The sequence below is a fragment of the Lepidothrix coronata genome, unplaced genomic scaffold (assembly GCF_001604755.1).
Source record: "Lepidothrix coronata isolate B3197 unplaced genomic scaffold, Lepidothrix_coronata-1.0 Scaffold40, whole genome shotgun sequence".
In the NCBI taxonomy this organism is placed as follows: domain Eukaryota; kingdom Metazoa; phylum Chordata; class Aves; order Passeriformes; family Pipridae; genus Lepidothrix; species Lepidothrix coronata.
The window spans coordinates 5,828,020-5,848,366 of record NW_016690220.1 but is presented as its reverse complement, the minus strand read 5'-3'; the positions used below and the strand labels follow the sequence as shown (position 1 = coordinate 5,848,366).

Genomic DNA, 20,347 nt, shown 5'->3' with positions numbered 1-20,347 from the left:
AGTTCTGCCTGGCGAGAGAATGACAAGCACCAGTCTCTGCTGTGGGTTAGTAATCCAGGGCGCACACCCAGCAGATCTACAGTGCCACCTTCATCACAGCCCATCCTGTGATCCTGTGGACAAGATGCCATCAAGTCTCTTAGGCTTCAAATCAGATAAGCCAGCTTTTCCTTGTTTTGCAGCAAGGCATGTACTCTGTCACCTCCGTTTTCATGTTTTCCAGTGCCCTTGGAAATTGGCAAACACACTGGAAATGTCTAAACCCCTCCGTTCTTTAGAATAATTATTTTAATATCAACACCTTAGGAAGAAAAAAAAACAATCTCCAAGGTGGTTTTGCCTCCTTCCATCTGGGCTGTCCTGTTAGTAGAGGAAGGAGATGTTTTAATATTTTAACAGCAGAATATCTTAAAAGTAGATCAATAGATAGAAACTTTAATTGACCATTGCCCCTTTAGCTAGTACACTGTTGCCTTAGTAGCATGTTCTTAATAAAAACCATTGTATCAAAAAGAATCTAGTTGAATAGGTTGCAGCTATTAAGATGTTGTCTTGTACATATACATGTATATCTATTTATCTATCTATCCTCTAAACTAAGTGTTTTATGGTAATTATTTATTTGGTTCTAAGTTGCTGTAATGTAACATTAATTATAAGATTTTACTGAATATTTCTTAATACACTTCAACAATTCAGAGATGGTACAACAGTGTTTTATTATAATACTAATCAGAAAAAATGTGTTTCTATTCCATAAGTTCAATTTAATTCCCTCAGACATGTAAAATAATAAACATGAGTAACTTCTACCCCTTCAACAGGATCCATTCACAAGAAGAAAATATCGGGTTTGTATTGGTCTTTTTAGGAGCAGGTGTAACAATAAAAAATGGGATTTGTTGCAGTTTTTAGGTGAAATTTCATTCAAACATATAGCATACTGTAAATAAACACAGAATGTCTTGCATCTGTCTGACTGCAGAGACTGTTAAATGAAATCTTCCTCATTTGTGGGGAGACTTTCAGAAAAATTTAGTTTGAATGCTGAAATGAGTTGAAAGTAGGGAACAATGTGTTCAAAGCCTGTAGAGGTTGATATTTAGTGAAATGTAGGTCAGTCAGATTACACCATACAATCTCAACTGCTGTGTTTTGTCATCTGCCTGTAACAAGAAGAACCAGCATAGGTAGCAGTTATACTAGAGAAACGTATTTTTCTCCTAAGGAGAAAGGATTGCTAGGAATGTAGCCATGTTGAATTGGAGTCTGATGTCGATGCTGAGCTCTGAAAAACAAGGAATAGTGAGTCAACACAGGTCAGTGAAGGAATAGACAGAATAGCACAGATTTACCTTTTTTCCCCCAAAGTATCCTGTGCTAGAAAACTTCTTTTCTTTGACTTAGAGGAAAATAAATAAGGATCAAGAAGTAAAAAACTAAACTCACAAAACCCAGCAAAAAAAAGGAAACAACCCTTCCCCCAACATGATCTCTGCTTCTGAATGTTCAGGTTCTCAAGTGCCAGTAGACAATTGGGCTCTGACATCATGAGGCTGCACCAATACACGCACACATCATCTTCCTTCTCTCAGAGGTTCAATGGTAATTTTCCTCAATAAAGTGGGTGGACACCACCATAGATAATGCAGCAGCTGATAGGTGCTATTTTATATCACATATGTGTAATGTTTCCCATCAGCAAAAGCATTTGTCATAAATTAGAATGGCTGTTAAAATATTTCTGAAGTTATATCAGAACAAATTAATTTGTGATTGTAGTTGCTGAATATGTAGTTATTTTTTTCTTTTTTGAATGTTATCATTTTTCCTGAAACCTGACAGTCACACATGTTAAACCTTAATACACAGTTTATGACTCTTTAGGGATTTTTTTTTCCTTAGCGAGTGGGAGGTTGTATGTGCACTTGGTAACAAAAGTCACTTCTTAAGAGCCTCTCAGAGTTTTTGGAGTTTCACAAATTCTCTTGATTTTTTTCATGTAGCTTTCTACAAGTCAAATATATCTTTTGGCCATAATTATTCAAGAAGAATTCAGCAGCTGAATATGTGTTTCAAAAGGTAACCTGCTTGCTGTATTCCTCCAAAGAGTGTAGGAAAGGCTGCTGCTTATCTCTAGGAAGGAATTTAAATGGTTTTCACCTGTGTTCACATGATTCTAGAGAAGTCTGAAGGAAGGAGATACTGGACATAATGAAATATGTGGTGCAGGTGAAAGGGGATGCGTTGCCAGAGATGGTGCTAAACCTTCTTACAGTAAACTGATGGTAAGGAAGAGCTCAAGAGGGACTGACTTGCAAGGGGAGAGAGCTTATGTAGTGTGATACTATTTCTAAGACTCAGGTTGTGCAGTCAGTGCTTTCAGAGCCATAGGCTTTCTCAGGCATAAAGTACAGTAAGTCTATGGCTCCACAGGCACCAGCATATGCTTCAGAGAACTTCTCTGGATCTTCACCTTCGCTGGGTGTTCCATACCGAGGCCCTTGTTCCTCTGTCTTCACTAATGACAACTACTATGTCATTGGCAAGCTGGCTGAGTTGATTAAAGGGTATGTTTACAGGTATGATTTCACCTTCAGTTTTGCTATAGCCTTCCTGGGAACAGGGAACAATGTACCTGTCTGTCACCTTCTCTGCTGACAAATTTTTCTCCCCTCGGCAGCTTTGTTTCCCCTGCCCTGTCCCCTTTGGGAAAGGAGCTAAGGGAGTCATCTTCGACCCACATCTCTTTGCTGGTACAGTGTACCCCCCTTGTTGACTGCTCACATGAGCTGGAGGCAAGAGGACAGACAGGTTCCTGATGTCAGACTCAGGGCTGCAGTGTAAGAGATTTCTTAGAGCTCCCTCTGTGTAGTCAGGCTGCAGGAGTCACTGCTATTGCTGCCAAATGTCTAAGTGTTGCACAAGAGGCATGATATTTGGCAGCTCTCTCCGTTTAAACAGAAGGGGGGGTTCCTGCTGCAAGTAGACCCAAGTAAAGGCAAGCACATCCTGATAGTACTGATTCATATCACAGGAAATTCTTAGGCTTGTCCTTGAAATGGACACTTCTTCAGGAGAAAATTATGGTATCCAGTCTGTGTGTTACCTCTAGGGACTGAAACAAGTTATTCATTCATTACACATTTATGAGACTGGTTATTCATCTACTAATGTGTCTAGGAGTAAAAATGCCTATTTACTTAGATGATGTCTTGAGGTATTAAAGCTCCTATAACAGTATATTTCAGTCACAGTGGACTTAATGGTCTTATAAGTTCTACTAGTAGCAGAAATATCTGTTTTAACTCCTGCTTTCCTTTTGCATATCATGGAATTCATTGGGGATAGAACTGAATGGAGATTTTCACTGCTTGTAAAGGTAAAGGCACTCAAATGATCAAAAAGCCCATGTTTGTTGCAGATTATTTGGTAACATTTCTAATGGACTACTCCACCGTTCCACATTTATCCACTTTAGACACTTCAAGAATAATTTAATCAAATAAACATAGTTTTTTCCTTCACTTACTACATTATGTTCGAGTCATAGATCTAAAAGGAACACCAGAAGTCAGTTCCCTTGTCTTGTTGCAAGCTCATCTTTAATAGAAGTTTAAAAACTTTAGGGAACATTTCAGGCAGTGATAGCAAATCTGTCACCAGAGTTCTGGACGCTGTCCAAGAGCTCCAGGATCTTTCTTTCAGAGACAGTTTTTCCTTGTTTCTAACCTGAATCTTCCTTGTGTGGCCTATGTTCATTATTTCCTATCCAACCTGTTGTAAACACGAAGAACTTTTTTTTCAGTTTTATGCCCTCAGCTGAGTCTTCCTGTATTAGGAGAAGCAGAAGGATCCTTTTGAATGTTGTTCTTCTGTTATGTATCTCCAGACAGAATTTGCCCTTCTTACAGCAGAGTGAAACTCATATAGTGACCCTCTATGAATCTTATACCCTTTTTTCCACCATATTGTTGCGCAGTACTCCTATAACATCAGTAGTTTTCCATCCTGGTATTCCATAGACAGTCAGAGTGATTGATACAGAAAAAAATTTGTGAGGATCTTATCATGGGGTAATAAATGCAGGGGGAATCAAATCTCCTCAGCAGAATGGTTGGTGTCTGTCTGCTGGTGATAGGAGTCTCCATTGCAAGGGCACTTGCAGCAGCATTTTCAGCTGTATGAGGTGAGGCCCTTGAACCACTGCTCTGCCCACTCATAATCCAGTCACCACCCAGCACTTGTGTAATTGATCACTATTTATATATCTATATATATCTTAACTACATACAAAGTTTCTCTTAAATAACTGTACATAAAAGACTGCCCTACATGATCCCTTCTGCAGGAACAATTTGTATTAATTACTTACAAATGTTTTACCTATGTAAAGCTCTGCTGCAGGAACCACCAAGAGCAGTCCTTGGGACACCCCACCCAGGGTGTTAACACAACCATGTATACAAATTGGACTAGACACAGCATGACCTGGAAAGATGAAGTTCCAGAAGTGTAAATTCTCACCAGGAGTTCTCCTGTAATATCAGTCGAACACTGGACTGTGAATGATTATGCCATCATCTTGTTGCAGGCTGGTCCCTGGTCTCAAATCAGTCCCTTTGTCTCACCTATTCAGGTGACTGGTTGGGGAGTTCCTGGATTAAGTAAGGATTGAGTGAAGTGCACTGGGTGTGCATAAGCTTCAGCCTTGATACCCACTTACACCCCAACAAACATCATTTTCCTACCCATAACTCATTTAGAACTCTTGCCACATCATACTTTTGCAGTTGAACTTTTCTGCCTAAGAATAATGTATCTCACACTTTTTCCATACTGAGTAACACTTTTTTTCCACATAATTTATCCAACTTATTGACATTGTTTTAGTTTGCTATCTTATTTTTCAACATCTTTGCAGTCTTTCATAGTTTGTAATCTGTGAATTTGACAAGCACACTTTCTTTTGTTGTCTACAACACTAGTGAACATGTTGGGCAATACCGGATGCATGACCCCTGGATAACCCTGCTTATTCCATCCTTTGATTTTACAGTGCTTCATTGACCAATCTGATAAATTCAGTCATGTTTCTATCTATTGTATGAACATTTCATTCAGACCTAGTGTTCCTCATGTTACTTGTAAGAATATTATATGAGACAGTGTAAAAATCTAAGCAGCTAACATTTCTCTTCTAAAAAGCCTGTCATCATGTTGTAGAAGGAAATTAGTTTGGTTTGACAATATTCTTGGCAAACCCAAGCCGTCTTCTAATCATTGTTTAACCCACATCCATTGTCTTTACAGTTTTCTGAACTAATTAGTAGAAGATCACAATTTTCACATCTTTTAACAATCCTTTATTTTTTTCTCATTTTATTACCATAAACGTGTAAAGATACCACCAAATAAGTCCTGACCTGAACTTTAGGCATACACAGAGTAAAATGTTGGTCAGCAGCATTAGGTGTTTACTGCCTAAGTAAAAGATGAAAAAACAGGCAAGGGAGATACAAGGGGACAGTGAAACCTGTGTAAAGTTAATGGTCAGCACTGCTAACGGTCTAGTATTGCACTGGCTTCACCAGTAAAAGACGGAAATGTTGTTCTTCATTTCCACACTGGACTGCAGCAAAGGACATCATCTTTGACTGCTTTCTTAAAGGAAAAGTGTGGAAATTGAGAAGGGAATATTCAGAAAGTACTTTGATCCAGGCAGACATTCTGTCACTGTGGAGACAGCAGTAGTCTTCAGGAATAATCTGCCACTGGTTTAGGAAAATGGATAAATGACCTCCTATGGTCTTTTCCATATCCTTTTCTGTATTCTGTATTTATAGGCATTATGGAAAATAAGAATTTTGAGATGGAATTTGTAGGATAATTGAGTAGCTTCAAGTCTTTGTGTGAAGCTCATCTTAAGTATGAAGCAGAGGGCTGGAAGAAGCAAGTGTGACTGCATATTCAACAAGTAGTTAGATAAGAGGATTTCCATTCCTTTAAGCATTTCATTGTCTGCTCCATTCAAACTTTAGATGAATGTAGGTGCTTTTTCTCCAAATAAATTGTTGTAAGAGATCATTGTGACTAATAAAATGTGAAGTCTTTAAAATATTTTTCTTTGAAAAATTAAGATTTATTAGTTAGTGTGTTTTGTGGTTGAGGCAATGCCATCTGAAATTTTTTTAAAAATGCTTCTTTTTAAATTGATACCTATTACTTCATCATTTCTAACTCTGTGGGTGCATTACATAAATTAATTTCTTTCCATCTGAGCAGAGGTATGAGTACAGTTTATTTTCCTTTGATATGCCTTTGCAGAAGCTGTAATTCCCTCCCTTGCTCCCCCACGCAACCCCTTACACTTTCTCTGGGCAGAAAGGGAGAGTAGGAGGTTCTGTGGTGCAGTAGCATCTTCTCTTAACAGCTGAACCAAAAAGGGTCATCTGGATGCAAGCCTTGGTGCTCTTGAATTTGAATCTTTTCTCGAGCAAATAAACATTGTAACCAGAGTGGTTACATCCAGAAGGGTTCCCAGTTATAAAAAGTTTTCTTCTTATATTTATCTTGCAGATCTGATGCTCAAGGAGCTGAGGTAGACTTAAGAATATCACAGACTCAACACAGTATTACTTGACCTGTAATCACTCTTCAGGCTCTGGGCATCTCTCACTGGCACTGGCATCAAACTGGTAGGAGTGGGATGGATTGCACTTCCCCTCCTCTAGAAACTTTAGTTTCAAGCCCTCTTTGCCAGCTTGCTGCTGGTTTTCATTTTTTTAATTTAATTTTTAACATAACAACCATTGATTTTAAAGCCACCTTCAGCTGATGAGCAATGTTAAAGTTCCAGAGAGTAGAGCATTGCTGTGTTTCTCTTCCAAGAAAATATGGACCTCAGAAAATGTATACAACACAAGCCACAGAGTATGTAGTGCTGAGGATACAGGTTTCAATCCATGATCTGCCATAGTTTTTAACATACGTATTCAGCTTTCACTTGACCTTGGTGAGCAAGCCACATACCTTGAAGTACCTGGTAGAATCTAAGCTGTGCAGAAATAACTCACTGGTTGGCTGAACCTTAATTACTTTTTTATTTAATAAATTTATTTTTTTTTAGGGTCTGGAAGCATGGAAACATTGATATGATTATATGATGAAAATAAAACATGGCTTAGGAATGGATTCAATACCTTAGAAATAAGGTACAGCAGAGAAAATGTTTCAAATGTTCTGTGGAAAGAAGAGTGAATTCTGATTTTCTGGTCTAGTTTATTTTCCTGAAGGATTTGCTGTGATAGCTGGAGATTTATTGACTGAATCTGCATCATTGAAAGAAGCAAATTAGTGCTTTGCTGTCAGATTCTGTAATAAAGTTCCATGCTGTGATTTGGTCTGTTTCAGCAAGAAAACATCTTTTTTTACTGTCTTGTCTTATTTGTTTTACTCCTGATGCACAGAAGTAGTCTTCCCACCCTGTTTACAGCAGTGCTTCAACATATTCATTGCTCAAGTGATAGAAAAAGATCAATGCTAAGGGATGTGTTTGCTTCATTTGTGCTGTAGACAAACTGCAAGTTTATATAAAAGACTTTATCTTGATTTCCGTTAAGTGGATTTGATCAATAGTTGAAATCTCTGCAAATGTCAGTTAGTGACTAGTGGTTGTGTGGGCAAGGGGTGGTCTGGTGGTCAAAACACATGCAGGTCCTGATTCTGCACTGAGCTAGGCTGGTGTGGCACCACATCATTATGGGCTTCGGTGGGGAATCCTCAGAGGAAAAATGTGCTCCTCAGTGAAGTGGTAAGCCCAGCATTTGTATCTACTTTGAAATAAATGGAGTTTTGTTGGTATCAAATCACTATATTAAGCAACTAAAGCAATCTTTGTGAATAATATTGAAAGGCACTGTGCTTTTATTTGCCAGCAGCGGTGCTTATTTCCAAATCTAGCTTGATATAGATGCCCTTCTGATAATTCCATCTTGATATTGTGAATCTAGCAAAACTAGACAGATTAAACTCTTACTGTAATCAATATATATCTTGATCCAATTATCAGTGCCATTAATATTAATTTCTCTCTGTATTATGTTGACTTGCTCAGGTTCTCAAAGTGGACAGCTTGTAAAATGCTAGCAACCCCTCATGGTTATTTTGTCAATTTGTTTTCTAAAATATACAAACCACCAAAGCTTAGCAATGAGGGAGCACAGCACTGGATGCTTTTTGACTTGTGCTACATCACTAGCAGGTGAAAAAGCAGTGTAGCTCTGAGATTGGTCTTAAAGTTATTTCTCCCAATTGAGGATGTGACCTAGCGTGTTCAGGTATGTTCTGACCATGCAGCTCAAAATCTCTTTTATTTAACTGCTCACTTTTTCCATTTTTGAGTCTCTCACTTCAGTGCATCACTTCATACTCTCTGCTCCACTGTAAATTTCGAATTAAGTATTGGGGGAGTAGCTGGTCAGTACCCAAAATAATTTATGTGTAAAGCTATATGTGTGCAGTTGCACAAATAAATGAAATAAGCTTGCTCAACAGGGGACGTGTGAGTCAACAAAAAAACCCAAGGCACTGTGCTAAAACAAAACCTAAATATGCCTTGCCCATTGCATTCCAAAGCCAGTTTTTCCAGGTTCTCTGGATAGCTGAGAATAATTGAACTCACAGTGCCTTTCTGGTTTCTGTTTATCTTAAAAGACCAGAGAGAAATTACCTTTTTTTTTGAAAGGTCAAGAACACCTTAAAATAGGCCAAGACATTGCACATGAAAATCTGCATCTATTTTCAGATGACTAACAATGTTATTTCATATCTGATTACTGAAAAACTGAAGCTCTTTGTTTATATTCATACTCCATAGAAATGACTTCTTCTATGTACTTAAAATTAGATGTTTTCATCTCTTTCAAATGGTATCTTTCTGTTTGTTTCCTAGTTTCCTACTCGATGATATGTCAGCCACATAAAAATTTTTAGGAGGTACTTGCAATTTGTACTCTTTTAAGGGATGATCTTCCATGTGAGCATGAAGTCATGCAAATAAAAAGGATGGTAAATACTTTAACAAAACTTATAATTTTATTCAAATGAATATGTTTTAATAATTTTTGCAATATTTGCTCAAATATAGTATAGTGTTCTACATGCAGATGCATATACAGGTACATGATCATTATCCCTGACCTTCGGATTTCTCTTTTTATATTGCCATTAAACACCAATTTGTTACTAAAGCATACTTTGCAATTAAAAATTTATTGCCTAAAAAGAAAAGGCAGCTTCCTGCCTAGCTCTTAATTAATCTTTATTTAAGACACTTAAATATTTATAGTGACTTACTTACTTCTCTTTTCATTATAAATACTGTATTGATTCAAATAACCTTTATGTTTCTGAAGAATTTTCACTTTTACTGCAATGGGTACTCATAAAAAAAAAAAATCAACATCTCAATCCATAGACTGTGATGTTATTTCAGCTTTAGGTACAAAGATGTGAGGTTTAATGGTGGCGGATTGGTGCAGAAAGGGTCAGATTTCCCTTAGGCCTCATTGTCTCTCACTGAAAAGTGGAACGAAGTGCAGGTAAATTATTGCTCTTCCTGCTAGACATAAGCAAGGTGCCACTGACTTCAGTTCATGTAAACTGCACAGATAAGGGAACAAAGAATTATTGGATCTATGGGCTTAACCTTCTGCCTGCATCAGCATATGTTATGCCAGAGTAGCACACTGCTCTCCTGAAGGACAGCAGCAGTAAGTGGCAGCAGGTTTATGCCAAACCACAGCACGGTGTTTCCCGGTTCTCGCGCTTTATGCAAGCCACAGTCCATTCTCTGCACAGACGGCTGGGTTATGCTTCAACCCCTGACCAACCAATCGCCTGTACTGCAAACCACTCCACTCAAATCCCAAGACAGTTTTTTAGAGCTTCTCAAATCTGCTGAACCCCTGCTTATCTTGCAGATTTTCCCAGGGGTGCCTCAATTGAGACCTTTTCAGTATGCAACCTTTCAATTCCCCCAACTATTCAGTGCTTTTGGTAATGATGTAACTGATAGAATAGACTGTGCTTCCTTATTTTACAAACTTACTCTGGAGCTGGATGGGAGGAGCTGGTCAGCAGTAATTACACAGTATACTGTTTCTGACCTTCTTTCCTTCTGTAGAGCCATTTTTCACTCTATCACCTTTTCTTTTTTTGTCGTTGTTGTTTTTGTTTTTGTAGTTTGTTTGGGGTTTTTGTTTGGGTTTTTTTGTTGTTTTCTCTTTAGAGGAGAAAGGAAAGCATAATTTCTAAGAGGAATTCCATTTTCATTGACTAAAACAGCTTTCCTTTTGAAATGGTGGATAGAGGTGGGAAGGGAGTCGTTTAGGCTCATAGTCAGGGACTTAACATACCAAGTGGAACTCTGCATCACATATTCTGCAGGACGTCACAGTGATCAAAGAGGACCCACTGAATTTTGCATAATAAAGTCTTAATCTGTAAGCAATGGAAAAAATCGTGGTTTTTGTTTAGCAAAAGGAAGGGTAAAGTGGATTTGTGCATGCAAGTTAAATTACAGAAACATCACTGTGCTTTGGCATGGCAAATTGCCTTCAACAACAGGATCACCACAGTGTTCTGGGAAACATAGCAGGTAAAATTGCTAAGCGGTTATGAGAAAACTGAAATCCAAGTTGCAACACAAGCAAATGACCTGCTGCTATAAACTGTACCCTCACAGATTTGCTTACTGATTGCAACATGATATTTATTGTGTGTATAAGCTGTAGCTTGCTCAAAATTATTTGTTTCCATCTATATCTTGCTGGAAAGTGATGGGAGATCACTCTTTGAATGAGGTAGATTTCTGCCAATCATTCTGATATGTAGAATGAAGAAATTGAATAAGAATTATTTTTGTAGTTTTCAGCTGAGTTATTTAACTAGAACCATAGCTGAAGGGGTGGGATTTTTCACCCTGCTTAACTGGAAATACTTAATGTAGCCAAAGATTGATATTGATGCTTGAATGGATGAAATATCATTTAAAGTAATGCAGTGCTGAGTAAGGATAGCATAACAGTATAACTGGTGATGTGGAATATGCATCAGGGATGTCAGCTGACCATATTAAGTGAAATCTTACTCATCTCAATCATGTGAATGATTTCAAGCATGTCCCTGAATAAGATTCTTTTCTAATGTAAGACCATTGATTTAATGTATAAATGAAATAGGACTGTGCTCACAGATTCTTTTAATAAGATATGCATCCATTTATTCTAGTTCTGGAATAAAAACAGTGGATTAAATTGATACTATGTTAACAATTTTTTTCTTCCTAGTATACTTCTATTTCTTGTACAATGTGTTCTCTGTGCAAGCTGTTATGTTTGTGTTATGATTAACCTATTTCTTTTTGCTGGAGAGTGGTACTTTAATGGGTGTCATTTCTGTGATGCTAGAAACAACTTCCAGCAATTCACAGTGAGACTTTTCTTCTCAGTTGCCTTCTGATAGCTTCATCATTTCATTAGCCTTAGCTAATTCCAGAGGTAGAGCAGTTTATCATATAATGCAACACCATGAAGGTTGAGTAAGCCTCACCTATGTGACATGGGACATCTGCCCCTACCTCTTAGACATGTATGACCTATGTAAGTCTGCCTGTAGTGAGGGTACTTGCATAGCACCTACAAAAGCTGGCATAAATTTTATTTCTAATTCTACCCCTTTTATTGCAAGACCTGAGGCAGGTGACTCAGCCTCCTTGTACTTGTCTAATACTGCACCTCAAATAGTAAAGGATTTTGATCTACTGTGGAGAAGAATGATAATTCTGGAAGTGTTTAATATTCCTACTGAGCAATGTGCCACAGTAAGCATACTAGTATTTTCTAGGTTCAGATGGTGTATGAACCAAATACAGTCTCTCAGAGATGCCCTGTTCTTAACCATTGCTGATCAGTGTCTATTGCATAGAGAAGAGGTTATCTCCTACAGAGTGTGTCTCTGAAACAACCCTTGTTCTTTGCTATCTGCACATTTTTCCCTAGCTGCCAGTCCAAGCTGGTGAAACAAGGATACCGTGCTGATCACCACACTCCTTTTTTGTCCATCCTCCCAAAATCAATGCTTACTCAACTGTGTAACGTTCCTCACATGTATCTTTGCATTGTGCATGTTCTTATGAAACTAAGCTGAGGCAATTAGAAAAGTTTAAGCATGAGTATCGTTTCCTGACACATCAGGATAATCTTCAATAAAATACCTCATCCCTCCTGGATGAGGGAGCACGGTGTCTGCTGCCTAGGATTACCTATGTGCTTACTGATTGGAGTATTGCTCAAAATACAAGGGCAGAGCATCACAAGCAGGCAGGAGATTTCTCTAGCACAGCAGCCATGAAAAATCTCAGTGCATTATGGACAGTTGGGACCAACTGAACAGTCAGTATCGAATTAAGGAGACAGCTGGGGGGACTTGAAATCTTTTCCTCTCTTGTCATAGATACTGTGATATTGCCTGTCTCTCTAAATGAAATAACAATAGGGAAGCCCCAGGGCAGATTGTCTGCTTCCCCTCTCCTGGGGAGTCTGCCTTTTTTCCTCTCAGAATATTAGAGGTGGCTGATCCATTTTAATGCAATGTCAAAGGCCTTTGGGACTTAAAAAATGTTGTGTGTGTGGTATTGGAAGGGCAAAGAAAAAGCATTGACCCTACTAGATGTGATATTTTCAGGTGGCATGTAGGTTTTAAGGAAAATCAGGAAAAAGGAATGCACTTGGGTTGACCAAGCTTAAAGCAAATGAAATCATTCCAGGTGGTTGTCCAACCTTACAGCAAATATAATTATTCTAATTGATTACCCCCATAGCTCTTCTACTCAGAACTCCTTGAGGAATATGGGAACCTTTCCCATCGTAGATTGCATGAAGGTCACAATAAACTTATTTTCTTATAAACTGATTCACTACTACTGTAACATTTGACAAAAACGTTTGTTAGATCTGAACAGCTATTTGGTTTGATGATATTTCAATTCATTTCATGAAGAATGGAGAAACACTTACAAGCATGAGGAGGCACTTTGCCTTGCTGAATGTTTTGTACTCGTATACAAACAACAAATCCAGGTCCAAACTAGCATGGTAACTATTTGCTTTTTGTTATTCCTTCATTTCTTAACCACCTGTGTCTTGTTGAAAGTTGTTCTCATCTGTTCAGTAAGTAGAAACATTACTGTTGCTATGAGGTGGCCATTCATGAACAATATAATTCTTCCTGCACCATAAGGCACATAAGGCTGAAGTAGAAACAATTATTAACAATGCATAGCCAATAGCAAACAGCTGACAAACCACCCATACACTGAAAGTACTTTGTCCAAATAATTCAATGCATAATTAACAAATGCGTCTGAAGATAACTGCCCATTAACAATTTCCAAGTGGAAAATAGGGATGGATAATGCATTTGCATTTGCAGGGTTGCATCCTGATGCTCCCAGAGAACAGAATCATTCTTTATCTATATAAGGATTGCTCAGAGCAGTTCAGTTTAAGTTAACTGAAGGTATGGAACTGTTGTATATAATTGAGGTGCAACAAACCCAGTATGGACACTTCCACTGAAAGCAAAGTAGCATAAATATGTTGCCTGTTCCAAGGATCTGGTGGGTTGACCTTGGCCAGTGGCTAGGCACCCACCCGGTTGCTCTCTCGATCCCTCTCCTCAGAAGGATGAAAAAAGCTCATGAGTCAAAATAAAGAAAAGTAGATCATTTGCCAGTTACTGTCACAGGCAAAACAAACTCAACTTGGGGGAAAGTAGTTTAATTTTCTGTCAATTAAAATAGATTCAAGCAGCGAGAAACAAGAAGACAACATTAAAACAACACTTCCCCCCATCCTTTCCCAGGCTCAACCTCAGTCTTTCACACCTAAGTCCTCTGCCCTCTATAGCAGTAGTAAGGGTTGATAAGAGTTATGGTCATTACAAAGCAGTTTTGCTCTACTTCTGCTTCCCTCTTGCTCTTCTCTTCTGCTTTTTTAACATCCCACAATAAAAAAAACCAACAAACCAAACCCAAACAAACCAGTTTTTTACTGGGGAATCTGTCAGCTAGTCAGGGACTTGAATACCTTGCCTTAGACCAACACAACTCTGCTAGCTGAAATATCAGCGTAAATGTAATGATGTCCTGGGGCTCACAGCATTTTGCTTCTGTGCCACTGGAAGATGTTCTTCTGAGTGTGCAGTTAACCTGAGCAGCAACAGCTGTATTTAAATCAGACCAAAGGACAACCTCTCATGGTATCATCCTAGAGCAGTCCATAATGCTTCTTAACCTGAAGGTTTATACTCTGTACCTTTGTGTAAAATACAGATTAGTACTGGTCAATGTTTCTTTTACCACCACAGTGAATTGTTTTTTGAAGCCTAGACATGTATGTGGTATCCACCACATCCTGCGGCCATGAGTTCCACCCTTTAATTATGACCTTTGTGGAAAGCATCCTTTCTTGGGTTTCATATTTTAAATTTGCTAACTGCTCATTTTATTGTGACTGCTTTCTGTGGTATGAAATACAGTGAATAACATTCTTTATTCCCTTCCTTAGCTCTGTTCATGATTTTCCTGAAGCTCTGTCACAGTTCTTTCCCTCATCTGTCCCTCTTCCATATGAAAATCCTAAAGCCTTTCTTTTTCCTTTCCTAGTACAGAAACCATTACATACCTTTGATCATCCTGTCACCCTTTTCTTTATCCTTCTATTGCTATCCTGTCATTTTTGAGATGACTGGAACCATATTCAATATTTAAAATGTTAGGTGGGCAATGGATTTTTATGGCAGCGTTATCATGTTCCTTCTGCTGTTTTCTATTCTATTCCTAATATTTCCTAATATACCATTTTAATTTTTGACAGTTGATGAGGATTTAGGTGACATTTTCGTAAGTCTATTTCCAAGTTCTCTTTCCCAACTAACAGTTAATTTCACTGTGTGTTTACAAATTTCCCACTGTACAAATATGGGACCTTAGTTATTTAGCCTTGAAAATGCAGCTAAATTACAAGAGTTGTTAGGCTGTAAACAGGAGATTGTTGAGAGAATTTAATAGTTGCTCAGTTCTACTAGCAATTTTTATTTTTCTAGGTTTTATTATACCAGAAGTTTCTCACAAGTATGTGAGGCAGTGTGAATGTTTGCCATGGATCTCGTCTTTTTAGTCAGTTGTTGATTATTTTAACAGAATATGAATTCTAACAAGAAACTCATTCAGGAAAGAATTCATTCAATGAGATTTAGAGGCAGTGTTGCTAATTTTGCCACTTTAAGGCATATCCTGATCAAAACCAATGGAATCCAAATAAATGCATAACCCTTTGCAGTGCTAAGGTGATGGAGATTTCATCCCATAGCCTGCAATATCAGGTAGAGATAAATAGCACTTCAATCTTTTTCATAGATGAAATGTAAGATCAGTATCACAATTGCTAAAACGGAGTTCTGGAGCTTAATGTAATCTGGAATTAAATAAATCACTTCAAGACTGTTAAAACAACTGTGAAAAAACTTTGAGTAATTGTTTCTAAAATAAGTGTTGGCAGAATAAATATATTACTGCAAGTTGATCAGTTTCATCTTTAAACACTTACTATGTTATATTTCATTGATCACTCTCAAAAATTCCTTAACAGGCCAAAGAGACCTCAGTATCATATCACAAGCAGAGCTCTTTTTCAAATTAGGTTTTCAGCACTCTCCTTTCATCGAGTATGAGTCATTTGACTTGATCCTTGTTAATGTAAGCTCTTGTTTTCAAATTTGTGACTGCATTACAGAAGCTAGAGGTCTATGAATTTTTCCTGCTAATGTAGTTTTCTCTGAGAAACAGTTCTGTTCCTTACTAATTCTGTTTATTCCTATGTGTTATAGACAGACTTTTATTTGTATGGATTTGTTTTCCATTCCAGTCTCAGTCCTGGGTATCTTGGAAAGATCAGCGATGGAAACATTATTTTATAGCTGTGGTGGGCTGACCTTGGCCAGCAGCCAGACACCCACCCATCACTTCCAGCACACCCAGCACTTCACCCATCTCACTTCCTCTTCTCAGCAGAACATGGGGAGAAAATATGATAGAAAATCTTATGTATTGAAATAAAGACAAGGAAATAACTCACTGATTAACATCTTGAGTAAGAAAATCCAGACTCAATTTGGGGGAAATTAATTTAATTTTTGCCAATTACAAATAAATTAGGAAAGTGAGAAACAAAGACAACACCAAAACCACTTTTCCTCTAACCCTTCTTTTTCCCAGGCTCAAGTCCACTCTTTAATTTCCAACTCCTCTACCTCCTCCCTTCACAGTCTGCACAGATCGAAGCACTGGTCAGCTCCTAGTCTTTCATTTTGCTTCGGAGAGCTGAGATGATTCCTTGACTCAAACTGGCCTGTCTTTTAAGGACAACTGGAAATTACAAAGCTAGACTTTAATGCAGAATAGCATTGTGAGTACAAAGGGACATCTGCATCTACTAGATTACAAATCAGGAGGCCAAATAGATGAACTAGTCCAAAAGATAGACAAGGAACACTAGTCAATTGTTTGAAAGACATTTAGGGATATGATTTTATCTGCTTGCTTTGGAAAGTCATTTACTCCCGTATATTGGTTTATTAAAACAGAACGGAGCAAGAAGACTTCTTTCATTTTCAATTTTCTCTCTCAGCTAGAAGAGCTTGGGAATGTAGGTATGCAAGAAGATAAATTAAATAATTACTCTTCTCATTGTTCTGATTCCCAGTGCGCTGCAGGAAGTTTGATCTGAGCAGTTCAACTTCTGGAAGCTCATAAACTCACTACAGATTCAGTGGTGAAATCAAAACATATTCTATGAATTAATAACCTCATAATATGGAAAAATAATCTATTTTGGACAGGTTTTATTTTAGCATTTGATACGTGATAAAATTACTAAATCCTTGATTCTTCTTCTTTTCAGAACATACTCAACACTCTTAGATATCTTGAGACCTCAGAGTGACTACAAAAACTGACCAACGACAGCATTTTTCAAAATATCACTGGTCTTCTGACAAGTAAGTTTTTCATTCTCAGTTTTGTTTTCTCCCTGGTATTTTTGACTCGTATTTTATCCTTGAATTTATATACAGACTACCATATTCATTTTCTGGGCCAAGTAAATATGACTGCAAATTGTACAGTATGGAACTGCCCTTAAACTTTCCCAGCTAGAATGAAACCTATCAATATTACAGATGTAATTCAGATAAAGCACTGACTCATCTAATTATTCCAACTTGTAATGTCAGTGGGACTATAGTCATATTTCTGGATGTTTTGCGGATTTGCCTGCTAAAAACCTCTTTTCTGCAGGAAAAAATAAACTTATTTAACAATTTGGAAGTCCTTACTGGACTTAGGGAAAGGAAGCTGGAAGAATTTGGAAACTGCTTCAAATAACAGTGTCTAAGGATAGCCTCTACAGTTAGAGGAAAGAGTATTAGAAGGACTGGTAGGATAGGGAAAAGTGGAGAGGGAAAAAACCTTGCATTGGAAGCGGGAGAAAGAGGATCCTTACTAAGAGGAACAGAAAAGAAAACTCCTTTCCATTCAGGACCTGTTGAAGTAGAGCTTCAGAACTTACTAAAATTTAGGTTTTCCTGTTCATAAAGTTTAACTTTGATAAGAAAGTACATTTTAAAACACAAAACTATTTTTAAACAATGGAGTCCACTCATCCTAACTTCTTAAGTGAGGGATCTTATATATCCAGAGACTGCTCCTCCAAAATAGCAATGAAGATTCTCATATCACTACTAAACTGCATCTTTTTTTGCAGTCTCATACAGCTACATTAAATATTTGCTTCTTGTTGGAATATATTCCACTTCTATGAAGCTAACAGATTTTATGAAATGCATTGCCTGGTTACAGGTTGATTCAGCTTTGACAATCATATTTGATTACCCTCTGGATGATAGGTATTGAAATTTTAGGACATTGTCTTTTTTTGCCACTGCATATTTCTGAGATAAAGAAGAAGATAATACATTGAATGTAATTCATACAGTATCTAATATTCCATAACCCTGTATATCATAATTAAGCAGGTCTAGCTACCAGTAGTCTCCAAAACAAAAGACTTCTGATGTATTATTTGTTATAAAAGAAGAAAAAAGTGATGTAAAAAATACGCACTATTTAATAACTGCTCACAGGAATAAAAATATTGAACACCTGAAATTTCACATTCTATGGAAGGAATTGTAAAATTTTTCTCTGTTTCTCTTATTTTCACCAGTGCAAAAACAGCTTCCTTCTTTCCTATTTCTTGCTTGGTTGCTTTTCAGGGTTTTTTTGCTATAAGCACATAGTTAAAGTTTTGAGTCTTATTTGGGTTCTGAAAGGATCACAGGGTCATGACTTCGATTTCTCTCTCCTCAGAAAGCAGATGTACTGAATATATCACCTGTTACTAAGTGATCTACCTGTCTGCCCTTCTGTGTGGTTCACTTTCCTGTCAGGACCATAACATGTCAGAGATATACATAACAATACAACGTTCTATATCTACCTAATTGACCATTCACTTGGATTTTACTAGGAGGACAGACAGGCTAGAGCAGAGAGCTTCAATTCTTCTTGGATTTGTCTCTAAGATGCAGTTTTGAAGCTCTGTCCTGTTTACCATGAAAAGCAGACCGTAAGGAAGTTGAGACTGTTTGACACAATGAATTCAAGCCTAATAATTGAATTACTGAATCTCTGTGGCGTTAAGCATGTCAGGACTCTGCATGAAACTGATTTATGAGTTCATCAACCCAGGAAATAAATAATAAATAAGTCAATCTAAGTGGAGAAAAGGGAGGGTTTCATTTTGAGATGGATGGAGTGGGAGAGGGGGCACATTTCAAAGAAAAGGATCCCTTTCTATTTAGACAGATTAATTAATTTTCATTAGCAACGTTGTGGTTTGAGGAAGATGCTACAAAACAGAAAAGAGAAGGATAGGCAGATTCACAGCATATGTAGAAGTAGTGATGGTCAAATCTCCTTTTATTTTGTATTATAGCATTGTAATAGTCAGAGGGTCAATCCCCTCTTCTACTAAGTAATACTGGAACACAAATCCCTCACCTCTGACCACAGTACCTTTCAGCTACCTTAGCTCTACAGTATTCCCAGCAAAGTATTTATTAGAGTTTACTTCAATCTATTCAATATTATAACATTAACCCTACACAATATCAATGGAGACATGTTAAATGAGCACATCACAGAAAACACCAGGCAAGACAAGTCGTAATTGAGGGAGAGTTTTTGCAGAAGGTTTTAATGACACTCAGAATTAGATGTTTTCAGTATTTTTCAGACAACCTGGAAGCTGACAGAATATCATTGTCAATGAAATTTGCAAAGAATACTAACAGTCTGGACCACTTGCTCTATCAAACAACTTGGGTTGCTTGGTAACCTCAGTCCATATATGTATAACAACATACTGAGTTAAGGCTGAAGAATACTTGCTTCATTGAGAGCAAGAGGAACTGTATTCTAGGGGGTCCTAATCTTTGAGGGAAATATTTCAGAAATCACAGCAGATAAGCAACTTGAGCAAGAAAATTGGTAACATAGAATGAGGGTTGTTGCTTTGGTTGTGAGTCTGATGTTGGTGAGTCTGATGATAGTAGGCTGTGTTTTGGTGCCCCTGCTTTAGGAAAGTGTGTTGAAAATAAAAAAAACACAAAGGGTTAGAAGAAATCATCACTGTCTTTCTTTTGTGCATTTACTTTGTAATTAGCTTTCTGGAAAAGGGTTTGTTCCTCTCAGTTGGTATCATTCAAGTATTTTGATTTTACAGTGTAGCAGTAAATAATATGGTGGCTGATCTCACTTATTTGATAATCTAGATTGGGAAGTACATTATTACCCAAAAAAGAGTGGGTAATATCCTTTTACATCATATTCTCCCTGCTTACTATATTGTTGATTGGCAGCATAATTCCCATGCTCAAAACGGTGATGGGTGAAAAGTCTTTGATCACTATAATCAATCCTGTTCCACTGTTGTGAGAAAGTCATACAACAGATTATTTTGGCTGCTCCTTTGTTTACATTAGGTACTTCTGTTGGTAAAGGTGGAGATATATTAAGTCACATTTAGAGAATTACATAAAATTTCCTGATATATTTATTCAGAGTCTTGATATTTACTTTTTATCTTAGAAACCAATGAATGAAATTTCACATTTACTTCATATTTATTTCTTACTTATATTAAAGTGATTTATTAGTCAAATT

The 20,347-nt window shown here is 37.4% G+C and overlaps 1 protein-coding gene across 19 annotated transcripts in view; it reads left to right on the top strand.

The window, feature by feature from the left end:
* LOC108496469 (poly(rC)-binding protein 3-like) overlaps nt 1–20,347 on the top strand; it is a 492,944-nt gene that overhangs the window by 299,024 nt on the left and 173,573 nt on the right. For all 19 annotated transcript variants that reach the window (XM_017813195.1, XM_017813196.1, XM_017813189.1 and 16 more), the window contains one exon: nt 17,025–17,121. The gene's annotated coding sequence lies outside the window, so the exon portion shown is untranslated. The remainder of the gene's footprint in view (nt 1–17,024; nt 17,122–20,347) is intronic.